The sequence below is a fragment of the Ostrea edulis genome, chromosome 10 (genome assembly GCF_947568905.1).
Source record: "Ostrea edulis chromosome 10, xbOstEdul1.1, whole genome shotgun sequence".
Taxonomy (NCBI): Eukaryota; Metazoa; Mollusca; class Bivalvia; order Ostreida; family Ostreidae; genus Ostrea; species Ostrea edulis.
In genome coordinates this window covers 46083144-46104988 of record NC_079173.1, presented here as the reverse complement: position 1 = coordinate 46104988, position 21845 = coordinate 46083144, and the positions used below count along the sequence as shown (strand labels likewise).

The window sequence follows — 21845 nt, the reverse complement described above, 5'->3', positions numbered from 1 at the left end:
GCTATATGTAATTATGTCTTGTTACTCACTATTGGTAATTAACGGTTTGTTGCTCGCTATAGGAAAAGATGGCTAGTTGCTTGCTATAGGTAATTATGGCTAGTTGCTTCCTCTAAGTAATGATGGCGAGTTGCTTGCTCTATGTAATTGTGGCTTGTCGCTTGTTATAGGTAATTATAATGGCTAGTTGCTCGTTATAGGTAATGATGGCTAGTTGTTCGCTATAGGTAATTATAATGGCTAGTTGCTCGTTATAGGTAATGACGGCAAGTTGTTTGTTTTAGGTAATTACAATGGCTAGTTGTTTTCCTTAGTTAATTATAACTAGTTGCTCGTTATGAGTAATTACATATGTATAGCTAATAGTTCGCTAACGGTGATTAGGGCTAGTTGCTTGCTATAGGTATAGATATATTGATCACTGTTGATATAACTAAAAATTATTATGCAAGCAGTTTGTCCTATTGAAGTTCAGGAGTAAGGATCTTTTTAAAAAATGCTTTTTCAACAAGTTTATTTTTCAGTCAGTGTTATCGCATTACACAAGTTTTAAATTATATCAACCATTTGACGGTTTCTGTCCAAAAGTAAAGAACACTAAGGTATTTTGATAGACGATTTCCAGATCCCAAGGGTTATCAACTCACAGTTATGGTAAAGGACTCATATATTGTTTATAACGTGTATATATCATAATCATGCTAAATAGTTTGACTCTTTGGTGTCTAGGAGGAAGATTTTTCAAGATTTCATCAACTGCAATGGTTTTCTCCACACATTTCAGGCTTTATGGATATCATAATTATGCATTTAGTTTTTATCCCCCATCTGTGGGAGTAGAGAAGATGATTTTTCATATATAGTCTCATAAAGAATATTTGGCCCCATGCATCCAAGAGGCCCCAGTAGTGGCAAGGTCATAGATTTTACAGTCAATTATTTATTTTCCTTTGATCCTAAAGATGTTCCACACCAAAAATGGTAACATTTAGCACTGTAGTTTTCAAGAAGAAGTTAAAATGTAAATTTGATAACGGACGACACACGACGACGGACGATGATCAATGTTATTAGGTCACCTGAAAGACTCAGATGACCTAAAACTCTTGATTAAAAAAGCAAACTTCAGCTGGGCTTTTAGTTTGATTTGAGGATAAACCTATACTAAACAATATCAGTTCCTATCTATCAATGTTACTATTGTTACCACCACATGTTTTCCATTCTTCTCTCCTTGTGATGCTGCTATATCTAGCTGTTATCTTGTGATGCTGATAAATCTAACTGCTATCACCTGTGGAAAAACTATAGTATTGAATTCATCTATGCAGTGATATGGCAACTGTAGGATATTTAAAACAAGAGGCCCATGAGCCACATTGCTCACCCGAGTCACCTTAACCCATATTTAAAGATTTTCCAGTCTCAGAATTTAACCGAGAGACCGCGGCTATGCCAAATGAGGTTGTACCATGTCATGTGCAAATAAGATATCCCGAATTGTCTATGCCAAATTCCAAGAAACAAAGAAATAATTATGCTACGTGTGTGATAATGCACTTAAAACAAGAGGTACTGTGAGCAATGCCCCCCGCTTACCCCAATCTCCCAAAGGGTGTTGGTAATAGGTATAAACTACCTCTTTTCTGAGTGTAAAAAACAAATGGCATGACAAACCAAACCATATTGTTACTTCGATGTCCAGTGCGTGTGACCTTTGACCTTTTGACCCCAAAATCGATAGGGAACACCTTCATCCCATGGGTAGTCCATATGTATGACCTTTGACCTTTTGACCCCAAAATCAATAGGGAACATCTTCATCCCATGGGTAGTCCATATGTATGATATGGTGACTGTAGGTGGAAAGGATAACGCTTTAGAGGCCAGAAACCATATTGCTACTTCGATGTCCAGTGCGCTTGACCTTTGACCTTTTGACACCAAAATCGATAGGGAACATCTTCATCCCATGGGTAGTCCATATGTATGATATGGTGACGGTAGGTGGAAAGGATAACGCTTTAGAGCCCGGAAACCATATTGCTACTTCGATGTCCAGTGCGCTTGACCTTTGACCTTTTGACCCCAAAATCGACAGGGAACATCTTCATCCCATGGGTAGTCCATATGTATGATATGGTGACGGTAGGTGGAAAGGATAATGCTTTAGAGTCCGGAAACCATTGTGTCTACAGACGGACGGACGGACGGACAGACAAACGGACAACCTGATTCCAGTATACCCCCCCCCCCCCACAACTTGTTGCGGGGGTATAATAAATATTTTCCCTTACAATCGTCAAAATCTATTTTGGGACGTGGATTGTGCTCCCATTGATTTTAAAATATACGACTTAAGTGTGTAAGTGGTTTGAAGATTATGACGTGTTCTAGACAAATTGTTCAGCGTATGATTCGTATCTCTTTAAATGTCGATGCTTTTTTTTTATCTGCATTGATGAATTTTATTCGGATCGATTTTTAAATTGAAATTTTCCCTAACAATATAACAAGAGTTGTCCTTTCTTCTTTATTTCGCAACTATTCAAATATTGCAAGAATGTTAAAAGAAAATAATATACTTCTTACTTAGCAAATATAATTTGAGGTGAACGTCAACAAATGATGTGTAAATGGTTCTGCAGTTAAAATATTCTGAAGGCACGTAAAGCCCGGTATTATTCCAAATGGTGTCAAACAAACAAAAAAATCAGAACAAGAAAAACGCAAGCTATATGAAAAAGAAAAAAAAGAAAACGTGAATTCAAACCACAATGGCTGAACAGACGAGTATGGTTGAATTTTGAGGGGAGAGAAATGTGGTGCACTCCCTGCAAGGAGTTTTGGTCAGGTGTATGCCAAATGCTATAGGTTTATGCCGCATCAAAAAAACATAAACCTACTATTTATGCCATTTAAAAAGTGAAATTCTCAGAATGATTTCCCCTACATAATTATTCGAATGTAAAACTTTAATCCCTATTGTGGCTCCTACCTAAACCCACCCCAGCCCCTGGGAGATTTTGAATCAGTACTATGTCAGAAAGCTTACATGTAAATGTAAACTTTTCTGGTCCAGTGTATATTTGTATGCAAAACTTTGATCCCCTGCAGTGGAGGGGGGGGGGGGGGGGGGTGGCAGCTAGAAGAAAAGTCTATTTTCACTGGTTACATCACTAAAAGAAATGTTTTGGCAACTTTTTTTGCTCAGTGGTTCTTGAGAAGATTTGCCCATTTTCCCCCATGTAAATCGTTGTTCCCATATTGTGGCCCCACCCTACACCCCGGGGCCATGATTTTAACAAACTTCAATCTGCACTATGTCAGGAAACTTTCATGTAAACATAAACATATCTGGTACGGTGGTTCTTCATCAGATCTTCAAAAATATCTGGATTATATTTGTAGGTGAAACTTTTACCCCCTATTGCGGCCCAATTCAACCCCTCGCGGCTATGATTTTAACAAATTTTAATCTGCACTATATCAGAAACCTTTGATGTAAATCTGTACTTTTCTGGCCAGTGCCTCTTCAGAAGACATTAAAAAATTTCCCTATATATTTGCATGTATTTTTTTATCCCGTTTTGTGCACCATGCTATCCCTGGGGAGGGTGGGGGGAGGCACACATTTAACAAATTTTAATATGTCAATAGGCTTTCATATGAATTTTATTTCTTCAGGCCCAGTGGTTCTTGAGAAGATTTTAAAATTACCCCATCATATTTTTGCATTTTTGAAGGGGCTAAAAATTTGAATCCCCTTCACCCAAAGGTGCTCTGTGCCAAGTTTGGTTGAAATTTACCCAGTGGTTCTGGAAAAGACGATGGACAATGGACAAATTTTGTTCAGAAAAACTCGCCATCGACTCAGGTGAGCTAAACAAGCAATGAAGAATTTAACATGTGTACACCTTTGGAGGAAAATGAATGAATTTACAATAACATAGGGTTATCAGTAATAAAATTGAATGTCAAAGAGAACATTGCTTAAGCTATGAATTCTGGTGTATCTTATCTGAAATCTCGATATGCATGAAGTGATAGAACAACTGATACATTGTACCACCATATAACAATGGCTTCCGTTCTTCCTTCTCTGTGATGTCAATTCATCCAAGTCTTCTCACCTGTAGGAAAACAAGTTAAGCTATAGAGAGTTCTTCTGATACATTTTGTGTAGAGATAATATAGAGAACTCTCCTGATATATTTTGTGTAGAGATAATATAGAGAATTTTTCCGATAGATTTTGTGTAGAATATAGAAAATTCTTCCGATACAGTTTGTGTAGAGATAATATAGAGAATTCTTCTGATACAGTTTGTGTAGAGATAATATAGAAAATTATTCTGATACATTTTGTAGATAGATAAAATAGAGAATTCTTTCGATACATTTTATATAGTGATAATATAGAGAATTATTCTGATACATTTTGTATAGAGATAATATAGATAATTCTTCCGATACATTTTGTGTAGAGATAATATAGAGAATTCTTCTTATACATTTTGTATAGAGATAATATAGAGAATTATTCTGATACAGTTTGTGTAAAAATAATATAGAAAATTATTCTGATACATTTTGTAGATAGATAATATAGAGAATTCTTTCGATACATTTTATATAGTGATAATATAGAGAATTATTCTGATACATTTTGTATAGAGATAATATAGAGAATTATTCTGATACATTTTGTATATAGAGATAAAATAGAGAATTATTCCGATACATTTTGTGTAGAGATAATATAGAGAATTCTACTGATACATTTTGTGTGAAATAATATAGAGAATTATGACCACTCTTCGTTATTTTTACCATTTTACATGATGAGAATAATAAACAGTGTGCGTTTTACGTCCCGTCAATAACTTTACACTCATATTGAGACTTCACCAGTGGCAGAAGTCCCACGAATTTAGACTCAGGGCAGAAGTAGTGAAGAAGCTTTTAAGTGCCAATGTCAGTCGTGACACGGGACCTCTGATTTTAAAGTCCATTCTTACATGAATATTCACATTTCATCTGAAAAACCTGCGATCCTAACTTTTAAATGCTGAGATATGCGACGACACCTCTGTCAATGTCTAAATGTCAAAGATTTATTGCCAAAACTTATTATTACCTATTGCATCATAAACGATAAGTTTACAAGTTTTAGTTTTAAGCTTTAAATCTTACAGTAGGTTCACAAAAAACAACAAATTCCATGTCATGATTATTTTACTATTAAATTATTGAATGAATGAATATCTATTTAAAACCGTTTTATTCGCTCCGGTGTCTCATATTTATTATCTTCTGCTTTTATAAAATTCAGACAAGTGTTTGATTTGTTTAGATCATTACGGTTTGATATGCTAAGTCAGTTATAGTATATTTCGATATGCTTTTTAGACGTTAACAGAGGTGTTTGTGGACCTTAGTGGGAACGATAGATTGATCATAGATAGCAGAATCATTAAACATATGGAAACAACATTTGAATTCTTCTTTGTTCCCTATAGAATTTATTTATAATCACAATGTCTGAAAGTTATCAAAGTCCGACTCCTTTATCTGACTGTTGAATGTCGTTGTTATTACCGTTAATTCTCTCACCATTTTGTTTGTTTGTGCTAAAACCTTTGATCCAGTTTGACATACACGTACAGGGTTTGACACTAAGGCACGTCCGACCGACCGAGTCTACTAGATGATAGTTCCAGTCGGGTAAATTGTCGATTTACTAGTCCGACTGGTCGTGTTGACAAAATAAACAAGAAACTTTATTATAAACAATAATATATTTTATTCTTAACTAAGAAAATCACTGTGAAGAGTTAACAAGCAACATTGAACCGCGTGATGACATCATCTCTATTTTTAGTTCTAATAAATAGTCGCTGTCGGAAGTGATGTTTTACGAAATTTAGTCGATGTTAATGTGTGTAAAGTTATGTTGCGGATAAATAGATATAAACTGAATTTATTTTCATTTGAAAAAAAAAGACAGTTTATTTTAATTGAAGATAAGAATGCGTCTATAAAATTAATAAATTACATCGTAAACAGCCATTTTTCGGTGTTGACACATGTGCGGAGATGTCTCTATATTCAAATACGACTTTTCGTCCTCAAGGAAAGATGTCCCGAGAGATTCAGATTAAAAAGGAATAGGTTGGGAAGAAACAAAGCAGGGTTTATGAAATAGAAATTTTAAAAAAGCGGTTGAGGGCATTTTATTCTAATAAATTGACTAAAAAATTTCTGTGCCGGGTAGAATTTAAAGAAACAGAAAATGCGTTTGAAAATAAAAACATCAAATTGAATGACGAGACTAAAGATTTTTTTGAGACAATTAAATATGTTTTAGTTGAAAGTTAACGTTTGTCATTTTAATTAAGTATCTAAATATGGAGAAACAATTTACGTCCCCCTTGTCCCAATGATACTTCATACCAAATTCGAAAAGAATTGGACTGGTAGTTTTCAAGAAGTTAAGGTTAATCGATCCTCGTGTGATGTCATAGGTATTTGCAAAAATCTTTATCAATTTAAAATTTGTGCATGATAGAAATATATCTTTCGGAGGAATTTTAATCACTGCATAAAATAAAAATTTTGGTAAACTATTGATTTTGAAAAAGTTTATATTTTCCGTAGATAATAAATTCTTTCTAATTAAAAAAATGTTGTCAAGGGCAATAACTCCTATGCTGGTATTTCTTCTACTGTATGTCTATTTTACATGATTTCCCTAATATCCACAATTAATTTATACAGATTTATGAATTAACATTTTTTTAAACTGTTGACATTTAAAAGTTTTTATCCATTTTAATTATTCTGTATAACAAAAATGTGTGATTTTCTGATGTTAACATATACTTCCGATTTTTTATGTCTTGACATATTTAAAAATGTGGCAACATACACATTTTCTTTGGTTATTGATTAAATTTATCTATTTTGAATGGATATTAATACAGATTTTGCACTTTTAACCATTAATATTGATAAGTCACATGAGGATCGACCCACCTTAAAAATAAACAATTGTTCATGCACGATGGACGACAACCGATTGCAATACTGACAGGTCACTTGAGTTTAATCTGAACAAAATTTAAATGATTTCCGGATTATTTGTGTTTTAGTCGGCGATATTGGTGACTTTTGTTTCGCAATCGATTAGTAGCAACACAGAGCTCTAAACGACTGACAATCAATCATTGACAACAATCATTTCATCACTAGTCTACATTATGATTTTTCTAAACAAGTGAACAGCACTTACCTTGAAAATTTCAGTTGGGGCGGGGGTGTCATGTGCCAGCTGCACCCCCCCTAAATCTGCCACAGATACACATTCAATAAGGAGAAAAGTAGAAGCAAGTGATAATTGTATTTGTTCAGACCTTCAGTGATTATACCTCTGGTGTTTCCAGGGAACGTATTTGCCATACACTTAACGTACAAAAGTCTTTTGTATTCTTCATCTATAGGATTTATATATATAAGATCCCTGACTCTTCCTTAATTTCACTTTTTCATCCAACATATTATATTCAATCGGGGTGGGGGGGGGTGGGGGTGGGGGGGTCAGCTAGAGGAAAAGTCTCTTTCACTGGTTACATCAGTTATATAAATGTTTTGAAGCTGTGTGTTTTCAGTTCGCATGGAGCTAGTTATTGAAGGCATGTTTTACACATGTGTACAGGTGTAGTGGGATATTGTGTGAGGATTTTGATTTTATTTCAATGTTACATACATGTACAAATATTAGAATTTTGAACAGATTTGCAAGAAGCGATATAAGACCTCAACATTACGCAAAAAATGCATGTAAGCGAGCTTTTGGCCTAGCGTCAATCACAGGAGTCTGACAGCGAGCTCAGTGGTAGTATTTATGCTCATTTCTCATTTATTTCTACTTAATTGATAAAACTGCTGACTCCTAGCTGTGACTTCAATAACACATATATACATATACTAAGTACAAATTTAAGTTTAATCGCGACTTTAAACAATAGACCCATGGACCACATCGCTCACCTGAGGCACCTTGGTTAATATTTAAAGATTTTTCCGATATATTCACTTGTAATACTTTGATCCCTATTGTGGCCCTAACCTACTCCTGGGGGCCATGATTTTTACAATATATATTTTTTTTAAATATATTTTTAATATATTTTTGTACAAGTACCGAGTTTACATTTATGTATTTTATGAAATTATCGCAAATTGTACATTAATACACGCAACAGTCATACACAAACAAAAGCAAATTTCGTATGTACATTGTGTATACCATTACATGTACAGATACATTTAATGCATGGGTATAATATATAAACAATGCATTTGAAAAGGAAAACACTATATAATAGTCTACATGTGTAGTGACATCCAGAATTAACAGGTGTTCATGTATGGCTTCAAACTTTACGAGCTCGATCGTTTGAGAAACCTGTAATTAACAAACACCCCCGAAAGAAGTCAAGATAGATGCAGTAAATAAACAATACGGACGGTATACTCTGTGTCAACACCTTAACACTCCTAACCATATTAAATATTCCTACTTAAATTTTGTGTCATTCATTTGTCACAGCTACATCGACCCGAGGAAATAACCAGTACAAAACTTTCTATTTTTATAATTGATGTGACCATAGATTGTAGTTAGATCGTGCAACATTTGTATATATTTGATGTAGATAAAACTGTTTAATATACTGAACTACCCGTAGAATGTTTAAAGGCTAATGCAGAAACGTACCAGATAAATGATTACATCTTTGCATTAAGGACAAATGTTTACAAAAGTTTCAAATTTGGCAAGAGTAGTAATGACAATGTCTTTCATAAATATAGGCGTAAAAATAGCCATATCAGTTTGACATTCTGACACGTACATACGGTACATTATGTAGCATCGTTTGTTTGTTTTTATTTTTCCGGGTAGGGAGGGGTGACTTGTTTAAAACTCTTGTCAAGCAATGCAAAATAATTATAATAATTTGTGCCTGAACTTGTAAATGCTAAATCGTGAACACAGAAGAAGAGGTTTTCATTACCTGAAACTGCCTTATTTTTTTAACTTGGGTTATATTCATCTCTCATTTAGTATTGTTTTAACCAAACCTCAAATGAACCTTTCGGCATTCACAGTGGATAACCCTGACATTTTGTACTTCAAAATTAAATTTCTGATATAGTAGGAAAGTATCCTTCCACTCTTACGCACACGTTCAATTTTCATTTTCGCCTTGCTATCAAGATTGGTCCTTTCATTTTGGTGTTCCGAATGACAATGAAAAAACTGAACGATGAACGAACGGTGAGCGCACGCTGAACGCAAAAATATGAACGGAGGGCGCACGGTGAACGAACGGAAAAATGGTAAAGTAGAACGTTTCAGGGACTGTATATTGCTTAATATATACCTAGTTTTTGTAGAAATAAAATAAAATCAAACACTAGTTTAAATTAATCTTTACATTATTGACGTTATATATATTGAACAATTATATTCAAAGCTTCACATTTGACATGTTCCATGAAAAAGGCTTGTATTGACTCCCATTTGGAATGTCTTTTCAAAGTGCCAAACTGTGGTAATTTTTTGTGGTAACTAAAAATATTAACACTCAGGATCAAGAAAATGTAAAAAAAAAAAATTTATAAAAGTATTCTTTCACTTTTAATTTCATTTTTTTTTAAAACGGTTGCTAACGTCACATTTTTATGACGGAACACTTAACGGAAAATGAATTGGCAATTAATAAATCTTCTGTTTACTAAATAAGTTATGAAATTATTTAACTACATGGCTCTCTTAATGAAATGTTTAAATGTAATCTATATACATTACATCGAGACCAATGTTTGTTGTGCTTTAATAATGACCCCGAATCTTTTATTTTCTGTCAATGCTAATGTCAGTTCTTGACGGAACTTTTTTTATGCTAATGTTATTGTTTGACGGAACAAAATCTTGCGGAACTTTTTCACAGTGATGTAAATCATGATAGAGTATAAATAGTTTCCCATGATGAGTTTTTATTGCAATAAAATAGTCTTTGAATTCATAAACCGGTAGTTTGACGTACGATTTAGTACAAATAGAACGATTTCTTATGCTAACGTTACATGTTGCTACCATCAGCAATTTTGACAGAAAGTCTATCGCTTGAAGTTTTACGTAAGTCTAGATACCTCATTCACTCAACCTGCCATTCCATTGGAAAATCCCATTACAACGCCCCTTACAGGGAGAGTTGTAATAATAACAAAGAACCACAACTCTTACAATGGTTTGGTAAAAAAGTACATGCTAATGTCACATTGTGTCGAGTAGAGTTTGACAGAATGATGTTAGACCAAATATCAATGTAATTTCTTAAGTTAAATATTTTGTTTAGAGAAGATAAAATCTGTTCCACACATTAGATTATGACTTTTAATGCTCAATTCCAGAAAAATAATCAAAGCAAATTGTTTTGCAGTACATCTCTATGTACATTAGTGCTAACGTCAATATGTTTGACAGAACGAAAGTTACAAAAACTGCTTACTTTGAAATTACTTTTGTATAATTTGTTTTCATAAATAGGTTGCAATTTTTTAAAATAAAAATCAAGTAAAAGTACATACATTTTGTTACATCTTTTTCGCCCCTTGTTTTCTTATATAAGTTGAAATAAAGTACCTGAGAAGTTGGGTACCACTTCTCACAGGAGTTAATTCTGTCAATTTTTCCTCATATTTTGAACATTCACATACCAAAATAATTTTAACAATTTATGTGTGGCAAAATATTTTTGATTTTATAATTAACTCTAGTCCATTCAAGTATGTAATTATAAACATTCTTTACTTTTTAAGCATATTTATTTTTAAATACGGAGGGAAAAAAAATTGACGGACATTTTATGCTAATTTGGTGGAATATGTCATTTAGGCATTAACATAGCCAAAACTGCGGCATTAAAACTTCTCTTAATCAACATTTATAAATAATTATCTTTTTCTGAGTGTGGTTATGATCTAACATTATGTAACAGGAAGGGAGAAAATGCAATGGACCAGACCGGGATTCGAACCCGGGCCCCCTGAATCTCTAGTCAGGTGCTCTACCAACTGAACTATCTGGCCACCGGCGATCGAACCCAGCTGACCACTACATTTATATATACCCGGGATAACAATCCTTCGGCATTTTCTTGTGGAGTTGGAAAGAAAAAATACAGTCATACATGTATATCAATATGCTTAAAATTGAATTGACTACAGTAGGCCTATACTTTTTAAATATCAATTTCAAGATGTAAATCTAGATGCAATACATAGTATATTTACTGTCCTGATGTTCTCATTGTAATGTATTTACGGGGGGTGGGGGGTGGGGGGTTGGGGGGGGGTGGGGGGGTGGGGAGTGGGGGTATCCATTTTGGTAATCAGAAAAAAAAATAGTGTAATGTGTTTATGAAAAAAAATGTGTGCGTATTATATCTGACACTACTTCTATAAATCGAACAGTGCATTTAATGTGAACTGAGATATTGCTCAAAGTTTAAAACCAAGTTCAACAAGTCGCATATGACAGTAGTTGACACGACTGATCCGGAATTGAATAAACCGATGGTGTCTCTTCGGTAAGACATCTCAACTACAATAATGCATTCACTGAAGAAATATTGATTGATGCATTAGCTGAAAGATATATCAATTAAATGCATTTATTTTTTGTGCAGAAAACTTGGTTATTTTTTTAGCTACAGACAACTTTTCCCCCAGCCGCGATTTTTTTCCCAAGCGTGTAAGTGACAAAGATGTCGAAGTCCTAATGTATAGATGTTTTGCACACTCGGTGCCGCCATATTTAATTACCTAATTATATATGCGTGTCAAAGGTCATAGGGGAAAAACGACGTAACCATGGACGTAGCCTTTTGACAAATCAACGATGTATGCTTTTCCCCAAAATGTTTTTAATGATTCATCTCTTATATTATGATAGAATTTGTTTACATAATAGATAAAGAGGACCAAAGGTTTACTTTAGCATATCTTTTATGGAAAAGTTCCTTTCTAGAAATTCTATGAGAAACTATTTATTGGCACTAAAGTTGCTTTTCATACCCATGTTTGAAGATTCCATTTCATAATAAACAATCATTTTTACACTAAAAATCTTAATTCTGAATGGCACAAAAATGTAAAATTTCGATAATAGAGTCTACCCCTTTACCCACTACTGGACCCATTGTATTGTGATGTTTTTAGGGACAGGGGGGTATTCATTATTAATGGTAATTTTACAAAGAAAATAGATTATAATGCATTACAACAAATCACGGCAGTATTATCCAGGCACATCATAGCGTCCCTTATCAAGGGGAGGGGGGTACAAAATATAAATATTGACAACTACTACGATCTATACAGATAATATTTTTAAAAAGGAAATTTTACAAAAAAAAAGGGGGGGGGGCGAGATTATACGCACGACGACAAATTTAGAAAATCACTTGTAGTCTATATAGTTAGTGAAAGTCAGGAATAATTCAGGGCTTTTCCAACCCCCTTCTCTCCTTACACTCGTCAAATATACCTCCATCTCTTTACATTCGTCTAATACAAACCCTCCTTTCTTAGAATCGTCAAATTCCCCCTCCTTTTCCTTACACTTGTCTTACATATCCCTTTCTCCTTACACTCGCAAAGAGTAGTCGGTTGTTTAAATCAGACTGCTGAAAATGGATAGACTAACAGTTGGGTATTGGGTGGTGAACCTAAATTGCCTGGTTTATAATTAGTATCCTTATTATTTGCAATAAAGTTTCTAGCTATAATATATATAGGCCTACATAAGTTATACCTAAAAGTGAACTTTGAACTGGTCATTTGTCAAAGTTAGAGATAAATTAAATAATTGTGTAGACATCTCGTTGTTTTTTTTAAATTGTCAGAAGCTTATAAGATTTAAAATCATACAAATGAAATATATATCTCACTCTGTCTCATGGGCAAGTAGAAGAAATTTATAATTGGGAAAAGAATATCGTGCGGATAGGAGCTCTAATATAAGCGCGACCGTCGTGCGAATATTGAAAATGATTGGCACGACAATGATGCTGATAGACACTTTAAAAAACAACCAAACAACTCGTAAAACTTAATTCAATCCAAACTTCAAAATCCGTAATTGTGTGAGGGGTGACTTAATTCATAGGTTCAAACTTAATTACTACTCAGTACTGCATACCACAGAAGAGAGAGAGAAGAGGAGGGGGGTATGCCGATAAATCAAACCACTTTGTCATTTTAAAAGAAAAAAGACAGATTGTCAATAAAATTATTGAACTGTTATCACTTCTCTATGCAATGTACTACTTCACTGGGTTAATTTTAGAGAGCTAATGACTGTAATTCGATAGAAAACATCGCAAGTGAAAGTAGCGAGCAGACACAAACAACCTATACTTCACCAGCTCAAATTAAACAAATGTGAATGAAACATTCTAATCTGCAACTCTTAGTGGTAACTTTAAAGCGTATTTTTTACGAATGTTATATTTTTATCATCTTACATGCTTAAACAAAGTATGTCTCAACCGTAAAATGTTGGTGAGCAGCCATCGTCGTTCGCTGTTAAAGTGATCCCCGGAGTGAGATAAATCGACACTAACACCTGATCACTTGGTTAAATCAATTGTAATAAACAAATCAGCAGAAATTAACAATAAAGGTGACAATTATGCACACTGGCCAAATACACAACTTACACCTTGAGTTCCCGGAATCGAGAGAAAGATTTTGGGGTCCCCGTTTCCGGTAAAAGGGAACAAGGCCCCCTGGCAATTCGCCCCTATACCAATCCAGAAACCCAATTTCACTACACTGTCAAAGGACCCGTATGTAAGATTTTTTTCCCCTATGACCTTTTGACCTAGCATGACGTTAGAGTGTGCAAAACATCTATTAAAGAAGTGTGACAAGTAATAAACCTGGGTTGGATAAAAATTACAATAGTTTTGTATCCCTCAGTAATCATTTTAAACGTGATTTACCTTTATAAGTAAAATCATTTCATTAATTAAATATTTTTAATGATAATTATAAAGTGATTCGGAACTGGTAATGATCCGGAACTGGGCAAACGACTGTATACATAAATAATTACCATTATGTAATTACCATATAATTACATAAAAAACAGTGTATTATGTTTCTTCATGACATCATTGCATTTAAAGATCACTCTTACAGTTTTAGATACACAAACACTGCCATTGTGCCCAGTGTCAGGACAACCAGGTATGGGTTGCAATCCTTTAGGTACAGTGCTCCTAAGATCTGGAACTCTTTGCCAAATGAAGCTAGGCATCTTACCACCTTAAATCAATTTAAAAGTTTTATTTCCACTTGGTCTGGCCCCACATGTAAGTGTAAATCATGCAGATCTTAGGTCCATTGTATATGGCTTTATATGTTGCTTCTGTTCTTTTTATCTATGCAGCGTTTATGTGTGTGTCTGCATGGCTCAATAGACCTTTCTTTTCTATTTTTACTTATTTATTTATTTTTTAGTAAATTCCATCAGCAATGTAATTTTAAATATTTACATGATTAATTTACTACCATCATTATTTTAATTATATTTAAATTATTTTCAAAAACTCTTATAATATACAGCTTTTACTTGAAACAGCAAACATAGCTAATTGGTTTGAAATTTAATGATGCTTTTTATACATATACTCTTGCTTGTAGTATTTTATTTCTTCCTCGTAGTTTTATGCTTTCGTATCTGTATATTCTTGTGTATTCTTGCATGAAAGTTTTCTTTTATTTTGTATTCTTTTGTTAATCTGTGATATGTCTGTGTATATGTGTACATGCATGCTATGTGTCTTTGTCCTTGATATACTTGAATGTGATAGTCGGTTAAAAGGCTCTACAGAGCTTGTGTTTGACATGTTGAATGTATATAGTGCCGACTTTAAATAAAATTTACTTTACTTTACCAGGGTCTAGATATACGCGTTCCCGTTGCCGGGGTAAGCGTAATGTCGTCTCGGGAAGCATACTTAAAGTGATCAAAGGAAATTCTGAATAAAGGAGACCTGCGTTTGATAATCAACATATTCTTACTTTACCACGTTTAGATACTTTCACTCGTAGTCTTAGTTCCCTCGTCTCTGCTGGCAGTCTTGAGTTTAGCAGTCATGCATTACACACACAAAGAAAAACTGTCAAAGCCAACTAGGCCTATAATCTCAGCCGTGTCGTCTGCTCAACTGCTGTGCCTTGATGTGATGTCGCTAATCGCAGCAGCAACGGCTCGAAATTCCCTTCGACAATGGATTTATCGCTTATTTTTGTCTCAAACATCGAACCCGATTATAGATACCACATGTCTTTAAGATTTTAAAACAACACCCTACACAATAGTTTGTTTATTTTTACCTTCAAACAAAGACTAACCCCATATCAAAGTGTTCTTCACATGTTTGCAATCTAATTAAAATTAGATCCTATGATCCGATCATCTATTCTCACTACAGGGGGGGGGGGGTTGTAAAACAGCCACGCATCATCAATAATAAGAAGAAGCATTTGTGTAGGCACCAAATTTATGGGCCGGAAATTTTTGGGGAAGTGTAACAACTAAATATTTTCAGAAAAGGTGTTCCAACGAATTCTGTTCTTAAGCGCGAGAAAATTACACTACAAGGGCTGGTAAAATTTAGAAAAATGTTGATCCAATGGATGAATTAAGTGGGGGGGGGGGGGGGGGGTCGTTCAAGGGCGTGTCCACAATTTGAGCTGATTTTTTAAAATTTTTATTTTTTTCATCTTTAGTGTTTACAATGCTTAACTAACTTGGAAATATTTATATTATTCAAAATTTGAATATCAGCTGTGGAATTACAAGTGAAATACATCACTCACAATATTGTGTTATGTAAACAAGGCTCGTGTCATGTTTTTGTTTACATATACCTGATCAGGATATGGGGCTCACGGCGGGTGTGACCGGTCAACAGGGGATGGTTACTCCTCCTAGGCACCTGATCCCACCTCTGGTATGTCCAGGGGTCCGTGTTTGCCCAACTATCTATTTTGTATTGCTTGTAGGAGTTATGAGATTGATCACTGTTCGTTATCTTCACCTTGCATATAGATTGCTTGATAGAAAACAAAATGAGATGTACCAAACACTAGAAACTATTCAATTGTGTTAAGATATAACTTGAAAATGGAAAAAAAAAAATCAGCTCTAAGAAACTGTTGCTAGCATATTTAACCTGCATGTAAACAAAAGCATGGCACGAGCTTTGTTTGCATGATAAAAACTGGGCGCCACTATATAATTAAACAAATTTGAATGTGGCGAAAAACATCAAAACAATCAATCAATCATAACAATGAATTGTGAGCTCTGTATCCCCCATATACTTCGACAGCTGACGTTCAAATTTTTGCTGACTATTAGAAATACCGTAGTTAAGCATCCTAAACATTAAAAATGAAAAAAAAAATTGAATATGTTCAGCTTAAATCGTGTCCATGCTGCACATTATTCTGTGACCAAAACAAATATAGAAAAAATTGCGTCATTGAGAGAAAGAGAGAGTGTGTGAAACTGCAACAATTCCAAATCATTAAGTTTAAAGGCACAACTTATACGGTGGCTTAATGTAAATTAGAGATAAACTTACAGATGCTGAGAGGTGGTTATATGATGCCAACTAAATTGATGGTCATCGTCTGTGATACATTCTGTAATTTAATTTACATTACGCCGTCACATTACGTGTTATGTAAAGATTGCACACGGCGTCCATTTTTGAAAGTCACGTATCTTAACTCATTCTTAAAATCATGTTTAAACAAAAACTGTGGTCAAGTATTAAATATATTTTGTTTAAAAAAAAGCTTTTTAAATGCTTTAGGGGGGCCCTGATTTGCTATAATCGTCCCCCGGGACTCTGCCCTGCACTATTCAGGAGAGAGAGAGAGAGAGAGAGAGAGAGAGAGAGAGAGAGAGAGAGAGTTTACGCATGTCCGATCGATCGAAACAAAAAACAGGATATATACTTGTACTTCACATCGACTAAATATAATTTCTTTTCCGTGACGTTGCACGTTAAAATGGTAAAAAATATTATATTTGAATAAAAAATCTCTAAATAGAATACATGTTTCACAATGCAGCGGGAGTTACTTTCCCCTAAATACAGAGGACACACAACACGATGCGGTCCTCAATTCATTAAAACTAATATGTGACTGTCAAATGTTTTAAGTCTCTGATTTTATTCAAATGTTGATTGTGTGATTTTTGTTTTTTAGGCTGCGTTGGGTCATGATGTCACAAATTCTGTAAATATTAGTCGTCTATTTATTTAGATCAGGGTCAAAACATCTTTAGCATATCATCAATTCTTCATTATTAATGTTCAATATTTTGGACGACCAGATGTTATATGTGCAACAACGCATGTACATTACATCAGCTGATCTAGAGGGGTGGGCCTACTGATGTTGCAACACACAGGCCCCTTTGACTTTGGTTTTAGAAAGAGAGCGCGACAGAAAGAAAGAGATATATCAGAATATGGTACTTAATTTTTTCCGCGAACATTATTACTGCATCAAATTGATTATAGGATAAAAGATCTAAATTTAAATAGTTTGGGGAAGGGGTAAACTCCTGTAAGTTTACGCGATCCGACATTGATTTTCACACACTGATTTTCATTATATTCAACATTCATCAAATTTAGTTTGAAAGTGGTGGGGCGTTAAGGAAAATTATGTGTATTTAACAGATATTTCGTTGGCACGACATAAAATCTCGTTCGCGCGACTTATTATGTTTTTTGCACGAGATAAGTTTTGTATTTTTTTTTTTTTTACTTTACACTTACTATATAATTAACTGACCAAAGTCTATGGTATTCAGAAGTTGACTTCAGTATTTAGTATGGATGAAAGTTGTAAATTTCAACCATGTGCCTCTAATAGTACTCTTTGTGTAAGTGGAATTAACAAGTTATTTCTTCGAAAAACAAAGAACTTTTGCAAAATAAAAGAAATAAACTACATGGACATATCTCAATATCTATTAAAAATACGTTCTTTGATTTCTTTGAGCGAGGGTGGTGACATCAAAGTTAAAAAAAAATTGCATGAGAGTGTAAATTCGGCAACTTGAAATATCCTTAAAATTATTCATTCTCTGCATAAAAGATGTGCGTGAATTCACTTGCGCTTTCATGGTGAATATCATGATTAAGCAATTGATTGGTTAAAGTGTATGTCCCTTATAAGATTATTTCACACAAAAAAACATTTTCTTTATTTCATTACATGTATTTTGGAAGCCACCAAAACAGGAATATAAAACTTGGTAACTAATTTAAAATGAGTCTAGCTTGGACTTTTGCACACCTTACTCATGGTTAAACTTAACCTTGTTTGAATATGAAATCCCCCCACAATGTAAAATTCCCTAAGTTAGGACTTTCTACGTATTGGTAGAGGCATTGGGTTTTGAGGAATTTAAACCAATGATACACGATAACATAAAAAAGGTATTAGTCATCCAGAAAGCATATAGCACCTACTGCAAAACATATGTAAATACCTAATTATAAACACAATTATAGAAAGCTGAATGTTGCTAATTAAAACCCTCTTTATTATCATTTGAGTTTTCATGATGACACAGTGGAATTTCATATTAAAGAAATATACAATCCTGTTTGGTATTTAAAATTGACTACACACAATAAAAGTTTTAAAAAATTAAGGAAATTATGTCGTTCGCACGATATAATAAGTCGTGTAAACAAGAAAATAAGTCACGCGAACGAGATAATTATCTCGTGTGAACGACATGATATTTCCCAAAATAAGAAGTAAAAAAAAAAAAAAATGCATGCCCTAAATATACCAACGTATCATTCATTATTAGAACATTTAATTTCCATGGTAACAAACAGCAGTCCCGCAAAAACGCAGGCGACTTCTACAAACTTATATAAGGGGTCGGCCCATAATAATAATAAAGTCAATAAAACTCAATTTCCGCAGGAAAAAAAATGGTGTTTATTCACAAATAAGGACTTGCACATCAATTTTACTTTTCCTCCATTCTCACAATGTCAAGGTTTTGTGATCGCGTACCCGCCACATAAATAGGGAGGGTGCGTAATCACAAACCCTTGGCATTATGAAAATTCTTTTCGTCCGACTTTGCATGAGACGTAATTAAGCAAATTAAAGGTGTAAGAATGCGAAGTTTAACTCAGCCGCCCCCTGATTTTTTTTTTTTCAAATTTAAGGTAAAACCGTGATTTCTTGTTTAGAAAAATAGTGAACGATAGAAGAATAAATAATTTCACTCACTCTCAGCACAGGCACTTGTTTCGGTAAATACGACCTCAGAGGTCATAAGTTATCTACAGAAACAAGTGCCCGTGACTCTCGGAAAGATAAAAAGACAAAATCTTTTAATCTATTGAATTACTTTTATTAGGGAAACTTGCATGCTTTTTTTTTTTTTTTTTTTTTTTTTTTTTACTTTTCCAAATCTTCTTAAAATTTGCACCATTTTATTGATTTCACCTTATCAAAAATGATAGAGAATGATAAGTTTACATGAGTGCATAGGAGACATATTTCTTGCCCTATAAAATCTATAAAAACTTTAGGAGCTTGTAGGAAATTGGCCTCGTCGGTCCCCAGACCTCCTGTATCAAAAAGTTGCATCCCCTAACCGCAATTCCTGGATCCGCCCCTGATATATAAATTTAACGGTTGTAGAGCAACCATATTCATCCAGTTTTACCATTCAGCATTTGGTTTCTATCATCTACATTTGGATTAAATCGCATTGATTTGATCTACATTAAACGAATACTAATTATGTACATGACGCGTGGGTACATGAACTAGACTTATGTATCTGTATACACTGTGACGTCATGCATGTTGTTGGTCACGGTGTCAAAACGTACTAAATCATTACGCTAGTATTCACGTTGTTTTATATTAATAAAAACACGTTACATAAGTTATAATATAGTGTATTTCAATATAAAAAATAAAACACAGCGCCCCAGGATTTATATTTACCAGGTAACTTACCCTTTTGCAGGTCAGGGGGTATTTTGAAGAACAGCCATTTGCAGTCAGATCGTTGAATGGCTCCACCTTATCACTTGTACCACTAATTGAATGCTTTGTTTTTTAAATAATGGAGAACTCAGCGTCCTTGTGATATATCCATTTTATAATTTACCCGTAAAGAGTGTCTTGTACAAACTTTTCAATGTTTCTTCCGCATTCCTCAGGTTCACACTAATGGCGGCTGCTTGGGTATAGTCTTAAAGTAGGTCTTTTAAAGATCATTGATCCGCAACCAGGTGTACAACTGTGTCATGTAACCGACTGAAGCTTCTGTGTGCCTATCGACATTTCATTTAAACGCCACATTTAGATTTTATAAACATGAAAATTTATGCAGTTTTGAATTAGTCAGAAATTATCATGGGTGTTTTGCTTACGACTTTGCCTGTATCGAATGGTTTTGGGGGAAAACAATATATGTTGTTGTCGATTCTTCACAATTGGCAACAGAAGTGTCATAGGAGTTTTACTAAGAGGTTGACTTTTACAATCGACGGCTGACTTTTACAATTTAAAGGGATCAACTCCAACTAGAGAAATTGGACCGAAATAAATATACAGAATGCTTCGGTAAAAACACCAAAACCGATCATTATGTTTATTATAATAGTATTGTATACTCTTTAGCAAATCTTATTCTTTCTACATTTGTTGGACACTTTCACAATGCACTGCTCGTTTTAATATTTAATTAAGTTAAATTTATCGATATTCAAATGTACATGCTATTTATTAACTGCGAATGACGAGCTGAGAAACGCATTCAAGGGACCCAGAAAATTGTCATAAAAAGAAAGAGTGTTTAAGCTTTGTTGATTATCATAAGTATACCACAGCGCACTCAAGATATCCTGACATTTCTAAATAATGTGCCATCAGCCCTGAACGCTTAAATGTTCTCTATACCTCACATCTTATGATTCTGGTTTTCCAAGGAACAAAGTAACTCCTACCCACCCACAATCTAATTAAAATTAGATATTTGATCCGCTCATGCAATCGCTACACAAAGATCTAACAACGACCCACAAAGAGTCGTGTTCAGTCACCTGAGTAATTTACATAAAGGGTAAAAAAAAAAAATCAACCAATCACAAAATTCGTTTCTCCGCGTTGTTGATGGATATTTAAAAATGGCGTCTAGATCAAGCATTGCAGCGGCATTTGAGCGAGTGAAAGACAAATTTGAAGTAGAGAGACTGAAGGACGAACAATTAGACATCCTAACTGCAATTATGAGGGGTGATGACTGTGTTGGCGTTTTACCAACAGGATACGGGAAATCTTTATAGTGTTATTTCCTCCGGCGACCAGCATTCATTATAAACAATGAGCCCAGTTTGAAAAACCTCGCAACCGCTTTTTCATCATTCCGCTGCCTATCATTGTGACGTAATTTTTAATTGCTAATACGTATTATAAATCTACTATGATGTCATATATTCTTATCACACTGATTTTGACTGCGGATAATTCCGTTTACCTGATCAGGATATAGGGTTCACGGCAGGTGTGACCGGTCAACAGGGGATGGTTACTCCTCCTAGGCACCTGATCCCACCTCTGGTGTGTCCCGGGGGTCCGTGTTTGCCCAACTATCTATTTTGTATTGCTTATAGGAGTTATGAGATTGAT

General features: G+C 34.3%; 1 protein-coding gene across 22 annotated transcripts in view; it reads right to left on the bottom strand.

Annotated features, from left to right (window-relative positions):
- LOC125666234 (uncharacterized) overlaps positions 1-21845 on the bottom strand; it is a 249059-nt gene that overhangs the window by 25046 nt on the left and 202168 nt on the right. For 2 of the 22 annotated variants that reach the window (XM_056151491.1, XM_056151488.1), the window contains 2 exons: positions 4063-4133; positions 1208-1294 (listed from right to left, as the gene is read on the bottom strand). The gene's annotated coding sequence lies outside the window, so the exon portion shown is untranslated. Of the gene's footprint in view, positions 1-1207; positions 4247-13597; positions 16558-20168; positions 20410-21845 lie in introns of those variants that run through there. The other 20 variants (XM_056151495.1, XM_056151482.1, XM_056151490.1 and 17 more) reach the window with 19 other exon arrangements.